The following is a 14,470-nucleotide window of genomic DNA, read 5'->3' on the forward strand; positions in this document are numbered from 1 at the left end:
GGGGGGGCGGGGGGGGCGGGGAGCCGCCACTGCACTCCAGTCTGGGCAATAGAGTGAGACTCTAACTCAAAAAAAAACAAAGAAAATGGGATCATACTATAAGCCCTGTTTTGCAACTTGCTTTTTCCATGTAATAGTAAGTGTTGCAGATCTTGCCCTGTCAATAAATAGAGATCTACCTTTCTATTTTGATCTGCTGCAGAGTAATCCATAGTATGGGTATATCACGGACCAAAAGCTGATGGACATTTAGGTTGTTAAAATTTTTCACTATCACAAGCATTGCTGCACTGAACATCTTTGCATATGTTTGGAAGTATCGCTGAAGGATAGATTCCTAAAAATTGAACTGCTGGACCAAAGGAATGCACATTTTGTTTAAAGTACATATAAAATTACTTCCACTGCTTTAACATTTTTATAGACTAATTAAAAATAAAGATTATTTCTACTTATATAATCCTGTCCTTATTTTGAGATGCATATGTCATGCAACCTTTTAACCAAGAATTGGCTGAGGTCAGGTGCAGTGGCTGACACTTGTAATCTCAGCACTTTGAGAGTCCAAGGGGGAAGATTGCTTAAGCCCAGGAGTTCAAGACCAAACTAGGCAACATAGCAAGACCTCGACTCTACCAAAAAAATCAAAATATTAGCTGAGCGTGTGGCACACACCTGTAGTCCCAGCCGCTCAGGAGCCTGAGATATACTCCAGTCTGAGTGACAGAATGAGACCCCAACTCAAAAAAAAAAAAAAAAAAGAGTTGGTTGAGAATGTTTTACAAGGGCATGTGATAAAGAGTTGCACAGTCTGGCTTATGTTTGCAGTTTGGATTGGAGTAATTTAGAAAGGGCTTCTGGCAGGCCAAGTTGGGGCCCTTTTAGTAGTAAAACCTTAGCCGGGCTCGGTGGTTCAGCCTATAATCCCGCGCCTTTGGGAGGCTGAGGTGAGTGGATTGCCTGAGTCCGTGGGTTCGAGACCCGCCTGGGCAGCGAGACCTCATGTCTACAATAAATCAAAAACTCAGCCGGGCGTGGTAGCGCACGCCTGTAATTCCGGCTACTTGGAAGGCTGAGGCGGAAGGATCGCCGGAGCCCAGCAGGTCGAGGCTGCGGTGGCCGGGAGCGGCCACTGCACTCCAGTCTGGGCAACAGAGTGAGACTCCAACTCAAAAAAAAATAATAATAGTAAAATCTTAGTGGAATCTAGCTCCAAGATACGGTTCTTGGCTTGAAATAACATACACGTTCTGATAGACCGGGCTTGGTGGCTCAGCCTGTAATCCCAACACTTTGGGAGGCCGAGGTGAGTGGATTGCCTGAGCCCACAGGTTCGAGACCCACCTGGGAAACTTGACGAGACCTTGTCTCTACAATACATCAAAAATTAGCCAGGTGTGGTAGCGCATGCCTGTAGTTCTGACTACTTGGAAGCCTGAGGCAGAAGGATTGCCGGAGCCCAGCAAGTTGAGGCTGCGGTGGCCAGGACTGTGCCACTGCACTCCAGTCTGGGCGACAGAGTGAGACTCCAACTCAAAAAAAAAAAAAAAAAAGATTCTGATGGCAAATGACAAATTGGCCCCATAAAAATTATACCAATTTTCACTCCAATCAAGGTATCTGAGAGGTTCTACTTTTCTACAACCCACCCAATCTTTTAAATTTTGGTACCTAAAAATGGTACTTTATTATTGTTTTAATTACATTTCTTTAACTATTAGTAAGCTTAAGCATCCTTTCTCATTTATTAGCTAATTGTCTATTTCTTCCCTGAATTGCTCAATCATGTAATCTCTCCATTTAAAATGGGTTGTGTCTCTTTTTTTTATTGGTTTTCAAGAGATGATATAGATATAGACAGGTATCTTGACCTTTTATCTGTGTAGCAAATACTTTCTTCTAGCCTGCTGTTTATGTTTTAATTTTGAGTAGCATATCTTTCTCCAAACAAGTTTTTTAAGTTTTGGGGGTTTTGTTGCTGGTGTTTTTTGTTTTTGAGACAGGGTATCATTCTGTTGCCTAGACTGGAGTACAGTGGCATGATCCCAGCTCACCACAGCCTCGATTTCCTGGGCTCAGGTGATCCTTTCGCCTCAGCCTCCCAAATAGCTGGGACTACTGATGCATGCCATCACGACTGGCTAAATTTTTTGTAGAGATGAGGTTTTGCTACATTGCCCAGGCTGGTCTTGAACTCTTGGGCTCAAGCAATTCTCCTGCCTCTGCCTTCCAAAGTGTTGGGATTACAGGCACGAGCCACCGTGCCTGGCTGTTTCCAAAATTACTACTCCTTATTTCATGGCTTCTGAGTTTTTAAGTCATGCTCAGAAAGGCCTTCTTTACCCTAATATAAAAATATTCTGGATTTTCTCTTTGTACTTTTACAATTTTATTTTTGCATTTACTTTTGTATATAAGTAGGGATTTCATTTGATTTTTTCCCCAAATGGGCAGCCAATAGTCCCATGACATTTACTGACTCCACACTAATTTGAAATGTCTTCTTTATTATAAATTAGATTTCCATATGAATATATGAGCTTGTTCCTAAACTATTTTGTTTCATTTATGTATTCTTCTGTGATGATATGACATTTGTAATTACTGCAGCTTTATGGTAAGTTTTTATATCAAACAGAGCAAGTCATTCTTTTTTTTCAAAGTTTTCTTAGTAATTCATGAGCATTTACTTTTCCAAATGAAATTTAAAATCCAATCACCTGATTCCCAAAGAAAATATCACTGAGATTTTAATGAGAAATGCAATTTGACGAAATTGAGGGAAAATGTCATTTTTACTGTATTGAGTCTTCCCATCCAGGAACAGAATATGACTTTGATTTACTCAAGTCTCTTTACAGCCTTTGATGAAATTTTATAGTAGTTTTCTACAGAGGAATATTTCACATTTCTTGTAAATTTGTAGGGATTTTACAGTTTTTTCTTTTTTCTTTTTTTTGCTATTGTGAATGGGATCTTTTTCTATCATGTACTCTAACTGGTTAGTGCTGGTATTCAGAAAAGCTATTGGTTTGAGTGTATATTTATCTTGTATCTACCCAAAGCATAAAATTTTCTTCTTAGTTCTAATAATTTTCCATTTTATTCTCTTTGATTATCTAAATAGACAATCATATCATCCTCAAGTAATGTTAATTCTGACTCCTTTCTAATATTTACATTACTTATTTCTTTTATTAATCTCACTGCTTTAAACCTCCAGGGAAAATATTGGTTAATAACAGTGATAGCAGTCATCCTTATTTTGTTCCTGAACTCAGTGGAAATGTATCCAATGCTTCACTGTTAAATTTGATGGTTGTCTTTGGTTTCTGATAAAAATTATTTACCAAGTTAAGGAAGTTGTCATCGACTCCTAGCTAACTGTATTAGTTATCTATTGCTATGTGACAAATTACTCCAATGCAGCAAAAGAATGCATGTGTAATTTTATCAGATCATTTTTCAGCATTTATGGAGATGATTATATGATCTTTTTTATTTAATCTACTAATGTAATAAATTACAATAACAAATTTTCTAATTTTGAACAATCCCTGCGCTCCTGGGACAGATGTTCACTTGTCACAATATATTCTTCTTTTAATACATTGATGGATTCTGTTCAATAATCTTTTATTCAAAATATTTGTTGTGCTATTAATATGTGAGATTAGGCTATAGTTTGCTGGGCTTTTTTGGTCTACACCTAGCCAGTTACACTAGCCTTATGCAATAAACTGGGAAGCTATCTATCTTTTCCTATTATCTGATCTTTCAAGAATCACTAGCACTTCCGTTATGCTAGAACTTCCAGAATACCAACTGGACCTGGTACCAATTCTGAGGAGAAAATTGTAACCATTTTTTCAGTTTTTTAAATTCCTTTTCCTTTTTTTTTTTTTTTTTTTTGAGTTGGAGTCTCTGTCACCCAGGCTGGAGGGCAGTGGCACGCTCAAGGCCACTGCAGCCTCAACCTGCTGGGTCCAGGCGATCCTTCCGCCTCAGCCTTCCAAGTAGTTAGAACTATAGGCACACGCCACCATGCCTGGCTAACTTTTTGATTTATTGTAGAGATGGGGTCTCACCAAGTTGTCCAGGCTGGTCTCAAACCCATGGGCTCAGGCAATCCTCTCATCTCGGCCTCCGCACCTGGCCTAATATCCTTTTTCATTCTATTCAGGTTTTCTGCCCCTCCTTAAGTCATTTAGTTAATTTTCCTAGAAAACCACTCATTTAATCTAGATTTTCACATTTATTGGTATAAAAGTATACAAAGTATTCTCTTTCTCTCTCTCTCTCTCTCTCTCTCTCTCTCTCTCCATTTTTTTCAGGGCCACCCTTTGTTGCCCAGGCTGGAGTGCAGTGGCATGACCACAGTTCACCGCAGCCTCGATCTCCTGGGCTTAGGCAATCCTCCTGTCTCAGCTTCCCAAGTAGCTGGGGCTACAGGTGTGTGCCACCACACCTATCTAACTTTTAAAAAAATTTTTTTGTGGAGATGAAGTATCACTATGTTGCCCAGGCTAATCTCGAACTCCTGGGCTCAAGCAATTCCTGCCTTAGCCTCCCAAAGTTCTGGAATTATAGGTGTGAGCCACCACATCCAGCCATATTCTGTTTTTGTTGTTGTTGTTGTTGTTGTTGTTTTTGAGTCAGAGTCTCACTATCCCCCAGGCTGGAGTGCCGTGGCATGCTCACAGCCACTGCAGCCTTGACCTGCTGGGCTCAGGCAATCCTTCTGCCTCTGACTTTCAAGCAGCTAGAACTGCAAGTGCATACTACCACACCTGGCTAATTTTCTGATTTATTGTAGAGAACAAGTCTCACTGAGTTGTCTAGACTGGTCTCGAACCCCTAGACTCAGGCAATCCTCTCACCTCAGCCTCCCAAAGTGCTGGGATTACAGGCTTGAGCCACTGCACTCAGCCCAGCCATATTCTCTTATAATAATGTTTCTTTAGCTCTCAGAACCTACAGCTAAATCTCTTTCCTCATAATTATTTTATTTATTTATTTATTGCCTTTTTCTCAATCATATCAATCAGAAGATGGTTTACCTAGTTTGCATTTTCTTTTCTTTCTTTCTTTTTTTTTTTTTTTTTTGGAGTCAGAGTCTCACTCTGTCACCCAGGCTGGAGTGCAGTGGCACGCTCACAGTCACTGCAGCCTCAACCTGCTGGGCTTAAGCGATACTTCTGTCTCAGCCTTCCAAGTAGCTGGAACTACAGCCTTCCGAGTAGCTAGAACTACAGGCATATGCCATCACGCCTGGCTAATTTTATGATTTATTGTAGAGATGAGGTCTCACCATGTTGCTCAGGATGGTCTCAAACCCCTGAGCTCAGGCAATCCACACACCTCCACCTCCCAAAGTGCTGGGATTACAGGTATGAGACACTGTGCCCAGCTTTGTTAGTTTTTTCAAAAGTCATCTTTTCAGTCTTTTTTTTTTTTTTTTTTTTTTTTGGTTTTTTGAGTTGGAGTCTCACTCTGTCACCCAGGCTGGAGTGCAGTGGCACACTCATGGCCACCCCAGAGTCAACCTGCTGGGCTCTGGTGATTCTTCCATCTCAGTCTTCCAAGTAGCCAGAACTAAAGGTGTGTACTACTATGCCTGGCTAATTTTTTTATTTTTTGTAGAGATGAGGTCTTGCTAAGTTGCCTGGGCTGGTCTCAAAACTGCAGGCTCAGGCAATCCATTCGCCTCAGCCTCCCAAAGTGCTGGGATTACAGACTGCGCCACCGAGCCCGCCCTTCAAAAGTCATGTTTTACTGTATCAAACATTTTATTTTCTATTACATTAATCTCTGGTTTTATCTAAGTTGTTACTTTATTCTGTCTTCTTTTGGTTATTATTTTTCTACCCTCTTGAATGGAATAATCAGTTCATTTAATTTAAATTGTCTTGTTCTCTAATATAAGCATTTAAGACTATAACCTTTCCTCTGGGAACACTTATGGACATTTTCCATAGGTTTTGATGTGTAGTGATCTCATTGACATTTATTCTAAATAGTCCATAAACTCCATTCTTATTTCCTCTTTAACACAGTATTTTTAAAATTTCCAAATGGGAGGGAGGGCCTAGCCTTCTAGTTGCTTTTGTTCTTGTTGCTGTTTTGTTTTTTGTTGTTGTCGTTGTTTGGTTTTTGGTTTTTTTTGAGAGAGAGACAGGGTCTTGCTTTGTCACCTGTTGAAGTGTGGTGGCCTGATCACAGCTCCTCAAACTCCCGGGCTCAAGTGATCCTCCTGCCTCAGCCTCTCAAGTAGCTGAGACTATAGGCACATGCCAGCATGCTTGGCTACTTTTAAAATTTTCTGTAGAGACAGAGGGTCTCACTATGTTGCCCAGGTTGGTCTCAAACACCTAGCCTCCCAAAGCACTGGGATTATAGGTGTGGGAAACATGCACCCAGCCTGCTGTTAATGTTTCCTTGTATTGAATTATTATTAGAAAACATGTTTTATGTTTTCTAATTAACTTGGAAATAATGTTGTACTCCAAAGATGTGGGCAGATTGTTCCCTCTGTCTAAATGCCCTTCCCCAGTCTATCCAACTGACAAACTCCTATTCATTCTTCAAAACAGCTCAAATGTCACATATTCTAGGATCATCACTCCCACCTTTGGGGCAGGTCTCTAGGGAAAGATTGTTTAAAGGAAGGATAAACTACAACTCCATTCCGAATGTCCTCTTTGGTCTCCTGACCTGATCTCCCAGGCACTCTGCTCACACACTCAATCACCCATTCTACAGTCACAGCAGGGGCTAAGGGAGGTGGGGAAGGGGTCTGGCAATGATACTGCATATTTGTCTGGAAGGGTGAGGCATTGGGGAAGGGATGGGTCTAGCTCTTACCTGCTCTCTGCCAGCCTGCCTGAGGGGGTAAGCTTCATGGAGTCAAGGACCTGAGTAGGACAGCAATACTGGTGTAGAGTATGAGACGCTGTGGACCTGAGAGACAGCAAGAGACAGAGAGAGAGAGAGAGAGAGAGAGACAAGGAGGGAGGGAGTGGGTGGGCGATGGGGACAAGGAAGTGAGAGTGAATGGGGGAGAGGAAAAGGGAAGGCTGGGAGGAATGGAGGGAGGGAATGGAAGAGGAGGGGTGGGAAGTAGGGGGAGGAAAGGCAGGAAGATAAGGGAAAGGGGAAAAGAAGGAGGGAGGAAGAAAGGAAGGGAGAGGGAGAGGGAGGAGGGAGGGAAGGAAGGAAGGAAGGAAGGAAGGAAGGAAGGAAGGAAGCAAGGAAGGAAGGAAGGAAGGAAGAAAAAAGAAAAAAACCACAAAGTCAAGAAAGAGAGGACGGCACTCGAACCACATACAGAACACAACGACAACAGGGGGCAGTAGAGACGAAAGAGCCGGGCTGGGCCTCTTGTGTTCCAGGTGACTCCGTGGGGACCTCAGCCACGGAGACACTGGGACACCACAGCAAGGAAAGGGGAAGGGAGCCCTCCTCACACCAGACGCCACAGGGGTAGGGAGGAGGGGCAGGAAAAGGGAAGATGAAAGAGAAGGGGGAAAGATTTGGGGGAGACTTCTCTTGTAGAAGACCCCTCACAGGAAGGGAGGGGAGAATGAAGGGAGGGGAGGTTCTGGGGCCAAAATGGGGGAGACCCCAGGTGGGTGGATGGGTGGGGAACACTGAAGGAGGAGAGAGAAAGAGACAGAGAGAAACCGAAAGAGACAGAATAAGGAGAAAGACAGAGAAAGGGCATGACAAAAGACACAGAGAGAAGCCAGGGAGAGGCAGAGAGTGTCAGAGCAGAGGAGGGGTAGGGGCAGAGGAGGCTGACAAGGTCTCAGTGGTCTTGGTGACAGGATGGGCCTCAGGGCTGAGTGGGTGAGGCAGAGGACAGGGTGGTTCCAAGCAGGACTCTTTTGCTTTGAAGGCCAGTGCTTCACCCTCCCCACCAAGGCAGGGCCCACACTCCACCCCTGGTGCTGTGCCCCCACCCCTAGTGCAGGGTCCAAAGGCCCCTTCACCTCCTGCTTCCCCTGATTAAAGTCCAGAGAATGGCGAGGGAAAGGAAGAGGGACAGCAGGATAGAAGGCTGAGGGCCTGGTCCCTTCCCTACCCAGTACAGTACAGACTCCAGGGACATACCAGCCAGTCAGAGCTAGGACAAGCTGGGAGCAGGGCCAGCCCCTCCAGGTCAGTCGGCCCCTGTCCTCCACAATCCCCTGGAGGCAGTTGTCGTCAGAATCTGACCATTCAAAAGCCCAAGTAAAAGCCAGGAGATGTGGCTGCAGGCCAGGCCAGCCGCAAATTTGAAGATGTCCAAATCTTAGAATCTTATACAGAGTCTTTGAGTCTGACTCTTCTCATCAGAGGCTCTGGAATAATCGTCATCATGAGAGCGACGATTTCTCAAGTGCTGTGAATTTGTAGACGCCCAAATCTTAAAATCTTACAGAGAATCTGGGAATCTGAGACTCTTATCTGAGGCTCTGGAATAATCATCATCAGAGCAACTGTTTCTCAAGTGCTATCTATGTGCCAGTCACCAGCCTAAGTCCTTGACTTATTATCTCATTGACTCTGAGCCTCAGAGACCCCTTAGGCTGCTGGAATTTTGGTGTCAGAATCTCAGCGGCTGCCAGCCTGGAGCCCTGCAGTGCCGGGAGAGGCTAGCGCACTAGGACAGCCACCAGCTCAACCCTCGTAGGCCGAAGACTGTGCTACTCAGGGATTCAGGGTCCTTACAGAGCTGAGCACCCGATGTCCATGGGCTCACCCACTCGGGCCGGCTCCCTCCCCCAAGCCAAAGGCCTCCAAGAGTCTAAGAAGGGAGCCAGGAACCAGGAAGCCAGGAGGCTGCTGAATCAGCAGCCCAGGGACTGGGTCCAGGCCTGGGCAGGAAGGGAGGGGACCAGACTGCAGGGCTCAGGTTCCTACCTGCTGCTCTTTTCAGGGGGCTCCATGGGTCTGGACCTGTCCCAAGGGCAGGCCCCCGGGCCCTGCCGGTGCCTCTACCGTGTCACCACCCCCTCCTCCCCAGCCCTTCCCTAGAAGGAGGAACCAAGGAGGCGGGGCCAGGCCAGCTGGGCTGCGGGCCAGACTGCAACTGGAAACTTTGCTTCTTTCCCTGCTCCCTCAGGAGGGCTGGGAACTCCTTGTAAGAGGAAGCAGCTTGGAGAGCTTGTAGTTACTACTCTGGGCCAAACCCCAGGGCTGAGCTCCCTAAGTGCCGCAGCTCAGCTGGAATCTCCCAAGCACCCTGTCAAGTTTGTGTCACTAACCGGATCCCCCAGAAGAGAAAACTGAGATGGAGAGAGGTGAAGTAATACTATCAGTAAGTGGCAGAAACCCAAGAGTAGGACCTGGTTTGGCCATTCCCAAATCTGGAATCTGTTTCCTGGCCATATCACTGCCTTGTGAATTCAGAAACCTTTCCATAGAATCTTTTCACAAACATCCTCATTTTCAGCACAGTTAAAGAGACCATGTTTAGGAGTTATTCTGGGACACTCCATAGCAAGTAAAATTCAAATCACCCATTTTGGGATATCAAGATAGGGCCCTGGCCAATATTCTTTACCACTGCAATAAACTCTCACTCTTTTTCGTGTTGTTTTCTAGATGGGCTAAGAGAGCAATGCTCCCTGGAGAGAAAAGGAAAAATCAGAAGAAACGCTGCTCACAATCAAGAGGCTATTCTTCCAAGGAAATTGCCCATCCTGACTTCACAGATGGGGAAGTTGAGGCCTGGAGAGGAGAAGAGTCTTACTAAAGTTCATACAGCAAGTTAGAGTAGACTCCAAGTACCCTGACTCCAGAGTGCCTGCTTGCTACAGTAATCTCTCTGTCCTCCAGATGGATGGGACTGGAGAAAGGAGAGAATTCTAAACTCTGAAGGATGCGAGGCTCCTAAAGAGTACCACAGGTACAGCTCAGAGTATTCTTGTCCTTTCACAGTCCCAGAGCCCAGGCGCCTGGCTGCTCTGAGCAGAAGGCGGACCTGGGAGGGGCCAGGGGGCCGGTGATCTAGAAGGAATAGGAGCTGACAGGCAACGGGCCAGTCTTCCTGTCTCCCTGCTGGGGCAGCTGGTTCCTCTCAAGAAAGCCAAAGCTTCAGAGAGAGAGAGGCCCTCCGGACCACCGCAAGGTTGGCATCTGTGGGCCCTTGGTGGCCTCCTCTCCTTCCACCCACCCCCTAAAGCCCTGGTCTTCAGGGCTCTGGCCCCAGTCACTGCCTTTTTGCTTTTCTCTCTTTGAGGAACTCTCCTAGCTCCTGTAGAGGATTCACCTTGTGCCCATTTGTAGTTGTTGCCCTAAAAGCTGTATCCCTGGTCCACACCTTTCTCTTGTCCTGGCAGGGGTCAAGAGACAGAAGTTCTAGTCCTGACTCTAAGGCTGATGCCGTATGACCTCAGGCAATCAATCCCCTTCCCTTCTCTGGAGAGGCAAAGAACCAACTTTGGAGCCTGGTAGAGCTAGGTCCAAGTCCCAGCTCTACAGCCTTTTAGCTGGGTAACCCCTCTGAGGCTCAGTTTGTTCATCTATAGAAAGAGTTCCTACTACACATTCTTGTAAGGATTTGGTGAGACAAAATATGCATATGGTGAAGAGTCTCAGCTAGAGCCTGAGAGAGTCTGATCCTTTTCCCATAGAAGCAGAAGAGACCCGTGGGAAGCCTGTTTGTTTCAAAAATGGGGAATAAGATTTCTTTTTTTTTTTTTTTTGAGTTGGAGTCTCACTCTGTCGCCCAGACTGGAGTGCAGTGGCTGCTCCCGGCCCCCGCAGCCTCGACCTGCTGGGCTCCGGCGATCCTTCCACCTCAGCCTTCCAAGTAGCTAGAACTACAGGCACGCGCTACCACGCCCGGCTAATTTTTGATTTATTGTAGAGATGAGGTCTCGCCAAGTTGCCCAGGTGGGTCTCAAACCCGGGGATTCAGGCAATCCACTCACTTCAGCCTCCCAAAGGCATAGGATTATAGGCTGAGCCACCGAGCCCGGCTGGGAATAAGATTTCTAAGAAAATATCCTTTAGCCTGTGGTCACTTTGGAATTCAGTCATAGCTGAGCATGCTGGGTACACTCATGTGATGACCCACTAGGAGCTGAAGGGAAGAAGGAATAAACAGTGAGGAGTTTAACCCAGTCACAGGGTACTGGCAGGTCCTTCACTCACTTATTCAACAGATACTGTGGACCAGGCACTGTGCCAGGTGCTGGATACAGCAGTGACTAAGAGTAGACAGTGTCCTGCTCACATGGAGCTTACATCCAAGTGAGAGGAGACAGACATTCACCAACTTATGGAATTAAACTGAGCAAAAGTGGAGGCAGCAGGGGGAGAGCATTCCACATAGAGGAAATAACCAAGGTAAAGAACCTGAAGTAGTATTTCTAGCAAGTGCAAAGTGGTGAGACTGGAGATGCAGGTGGGGTCCCAATCATGCAGAGCCTTGAAGACCTCCATAGGCCTTCCATGTTTATGCTAATAGCAGTTTGGAAGCCTGTGGCTCAAGGACAGGCATGGGTGGGGGGTATCTCTGAAGTTCCTGGAGCTACATGAAAAATATTAATTTCTGGGGAGAGCATCTCTAGCTTTCATCAGATCCTTTTGGGTTTATGATCCCAAAAGGGGTAGGGAAGCTTCTTATATGATTCCATTCACCACATTCCTATGATGAGCTAGTGGCAGGCATCCTAGAAACTTCTGTGAGCTAGCCCTTTGCCCCCACCTCCAGCTAGTCTCAGCCTTTCCCTCATCTTCAACCTGTGTTTCACCCAGACAGAAGAACTTGAAGTTCTCACCTATGCTCTGCTGGCTCCACGCCTCGCCTTCACCTATGCTGTCTCTCCGTGCCCCTACTGCCACCTCCCTGCCTGGCTAGCTCCTCCTTTTTCAAAAGTCAGCTAGACATTGTGTCCTCTGGGAACCTGCCCCAATTCCACCCAGGCAGATTGAGTTACCTCCCTGTATCCTTCCATCTTGCACTTCTCTCAGTATTGTCTGTTCGCATGCCTGTTGCCCCTTCTTGACCAGGAGCTCTGTGAGGGCAGGGGCTTTGTCCTGTTTATCCCAGTGTCCCCAGCACCCAGCACAGGGCATCTGTTCACACACGCTGTTGGGAGACAATGCAGACATGGAGGCTGCAAGGTGTGCTGGTGGACACTAGAGGGCACTATGGCCAATGGAATCCTGCGGCTGATGCTGGCTCCGGTGCCTGACGCCAGGCCAACTCAGCGGGCGCCCAGAACAGAACATGCAATGTCTCCAAGGCCTGGGAAGCACAGAAACTGCTGCTGGGTCCTGCAGTTCCTCAGTTCCGGACCTAACTGATCAAGGCTCCAGTTCCAGTCTCCCAATATACTTATGCTTCCTTTCCAAACCAGACTCCAACTCACAGCAGATATAGCTTTAGTTCGTCACAAGTGCGGGTACCAAACATCCCTCCCACAGCTCCGGCCTGCAACACTCTCCACTTCACCTTGCCCCACCCACCCCTTCTCTGGCTAACCTCTACCCATCCTCCAAGTCTCAGCTTAGTTGTCAGCTTGGAAAAGTCTCCCTGACCCTCAGGCTGGCTTGGGTATACTTCACAGTGCTCCCACAGCACCCTACACTTCCTCTAGAATTGTCTGTTATTGTCCATTTCCTTGTCTGTTTTCCGATCAGACAGTGGGCTTCATCAGAGCAAGTTCCATTACTTTATTAGTCACCACTTTATCAAATGCACCATCTGGCACATTGTAGGTACTTAATAAATTGTCCTTGAAGGAATAAGTGAAAAAATGGATGGATGGATGACTTTGTGCAAATCACTTTACCTCTCTAGGTTTCAGTTCCCCCACCTGTAAATCACCCCCTACTTGGCAGGGTGGCCACAAGGATTAAAGATAACGTGTGACAAGTACTCTGTAACAGTACCTTATATATAGTAACATTTTCTTCATCAAAGCAATTATTAATATTTGAAACAGTAGAGCCAGGCATGGTGGCACAAGCCTGTAGTCCCAGCTACTCGGGAGGCTGAAGTGGGAGGATCGCTTGGGTCCAGGAGTTCAAGGCTGCAGTGAGTGATGATTGCACCACTGCACTCCATCCAGCCTGGGCAACAGAGCGAGACCCCCATTGCTTAAAATCACACACACACACACACACACACACACACACACACACGGAATGGTTAAAAAAGGGGGGGTAGGAGTTGAGGGAGACTGAGCTTGGGATCATCTCTCTCACTTAGGTTTACCATTTATATATGGAAGATGGCTTTCATAGTAATAAAACTGCAATTTTTATTAAATATAACAAAAGTACCTACATGTGCTGGGCCAGAAACAGGAGGCCCCCAAGGAAGTGGTGGGAAGCTTGTAGTCTAAGCCAGAGAATGTAAGGCCAGAACTGTGGGCATCACCCCTGCGTCTGGAGAACAGTCATTACTGGCACAGCTGGTTCCAAACTCTTTACTCATAGGTGAAAACTTGTCTAAGGGGTCATTAATTCCCTCTGTAATTAATGTAAAAAACTGCAGGGTTTGTATTAATGGAAAAGTAAGCTCAAGCGTCAAGCTGATAATATTGATAATGTGTGCTTGTAATTATATACTGCAGATAACTATAAATTCTGTTCCTGAACTTATAAAATATAAAAATTCCTGAAGCAGCCAAGCACGGTGGCTCATGCCTATAATCCTAGCACTTTGGGAGGCTGAGACAGGAGAATTGCTTGAGTCCAGGAGTTCAAGACCAGCCTGGGCAACATAGAGAGACCCCATCTCTACAAAAAAATACAAAAATTAGCTGGGTGTGGTGGTGTGCATCTGTAGTGCCAGATACTTGGGAGACTGAGGTGAAAGGATTGCTTGAGCCCAGGTCGAGGCTGCGGTGAGCCAGGATAGCGCCACTGCACTCCTGCCTGGGTACCAGAGTGAGACGCTGTCTCAAAAGAAAAAAAAATCCTGATGTAACCAAGAACTTGGTAGTGGCTGTACCACCAGTAGCATTATGTCAGTTGCTCTGAGGCTATGATAATCACAGGCTGGTAGCAACAGTAATATTCACTGTACAGGCCGGACTCAGTGGCTCAGTCTGTAATCCCATACTTTGGGAGGCCGAGGTGAGTGAATTGCCTGAGCCCGTGGGTTCGAGATCCGCCTGGGCAACTTGGCGAGACCACATCTCTACAGTAAATCAAAAAAATTAGGCGGGCATGGTAGCGCATGCCTGTAGTCCCAGCTACTTGGAAGGCTGAGGTGGAAGGATCGCCGGAGCCCAGCAGGTCGAGGCTGTGGTGGTCGGGTGTAGCCACTGCTCTCCAGTCTGGGCGACTGAGTGAGACTCCAACTCAAAAAAAAACAAACAAGAACACAAAAAATATTCACTATACATTCAAAAGCTGTTTCTGCATAAAGTAAAGGAACATTTTAAGATAAAACAATGTGTTTTTGTTTTGTTTTGTTTTTTGAGTTGGAGTCTCACTCTGTCGCCCAGACTGGAGTGCAGTGGCC

The 14,470-nt window shown here is 46.1% G+C and overlaps 1 protein-coding gene and 1 long non-coding RNA gene across 4 annotated transcripts in view; both read right to left on the minus strand.

Moving 5' to 3' along the window:
* The window catches only part of LOC103253651, a 16,601-nt gene extending 7,578 nt beyond the window's left edge, over nt 1–9,023 (minus strand). The window contains exons 1-2 of one of the 2 annotated variants that reach the window (XR_503896.1): nt 8,905–9,023; nt 6,865–6,960 (exon numbers count right to left, since the gene is read on the minus strand). This is a non-coding gene — a long non-coding RNA (uncharacterized LOC103253651). The remainder of the gene's footprint in view (nt 1–6,864; nt 6,961–8,904) is intronic. The other variant, XR_002481539.1, reaches the window with a different exon arrangement.
* LOC103253710 (IQ motif and SEC7 domain-containing protein 2) overlaps nt 1–14,470 on the minus strand; it is an 88,252-nt gene that overhangs the window by 38,804 nt on the left and 34,978 nt on the right. The gene's annotated exons all lie outside the window — the stretch shown is intronic.

This window comes from Carlito syrichta, unplaced genomic scaffold (genome assembly GCF_000164805.1).
Source record: "Carlito syrichta isolate Samal-C Ts95f unplaced genomic scaffold, Tarsius_syrichta-2.0.1 Scaffold67773, whole genome shotgun sequence".
Classification (NCBI taxonomy): domain Eukaryota; kingdom Metazoa; phylum Chordata; class Mammalia; order Primates; family Tarsiidae; genus Carlito; species Carlito syrichta.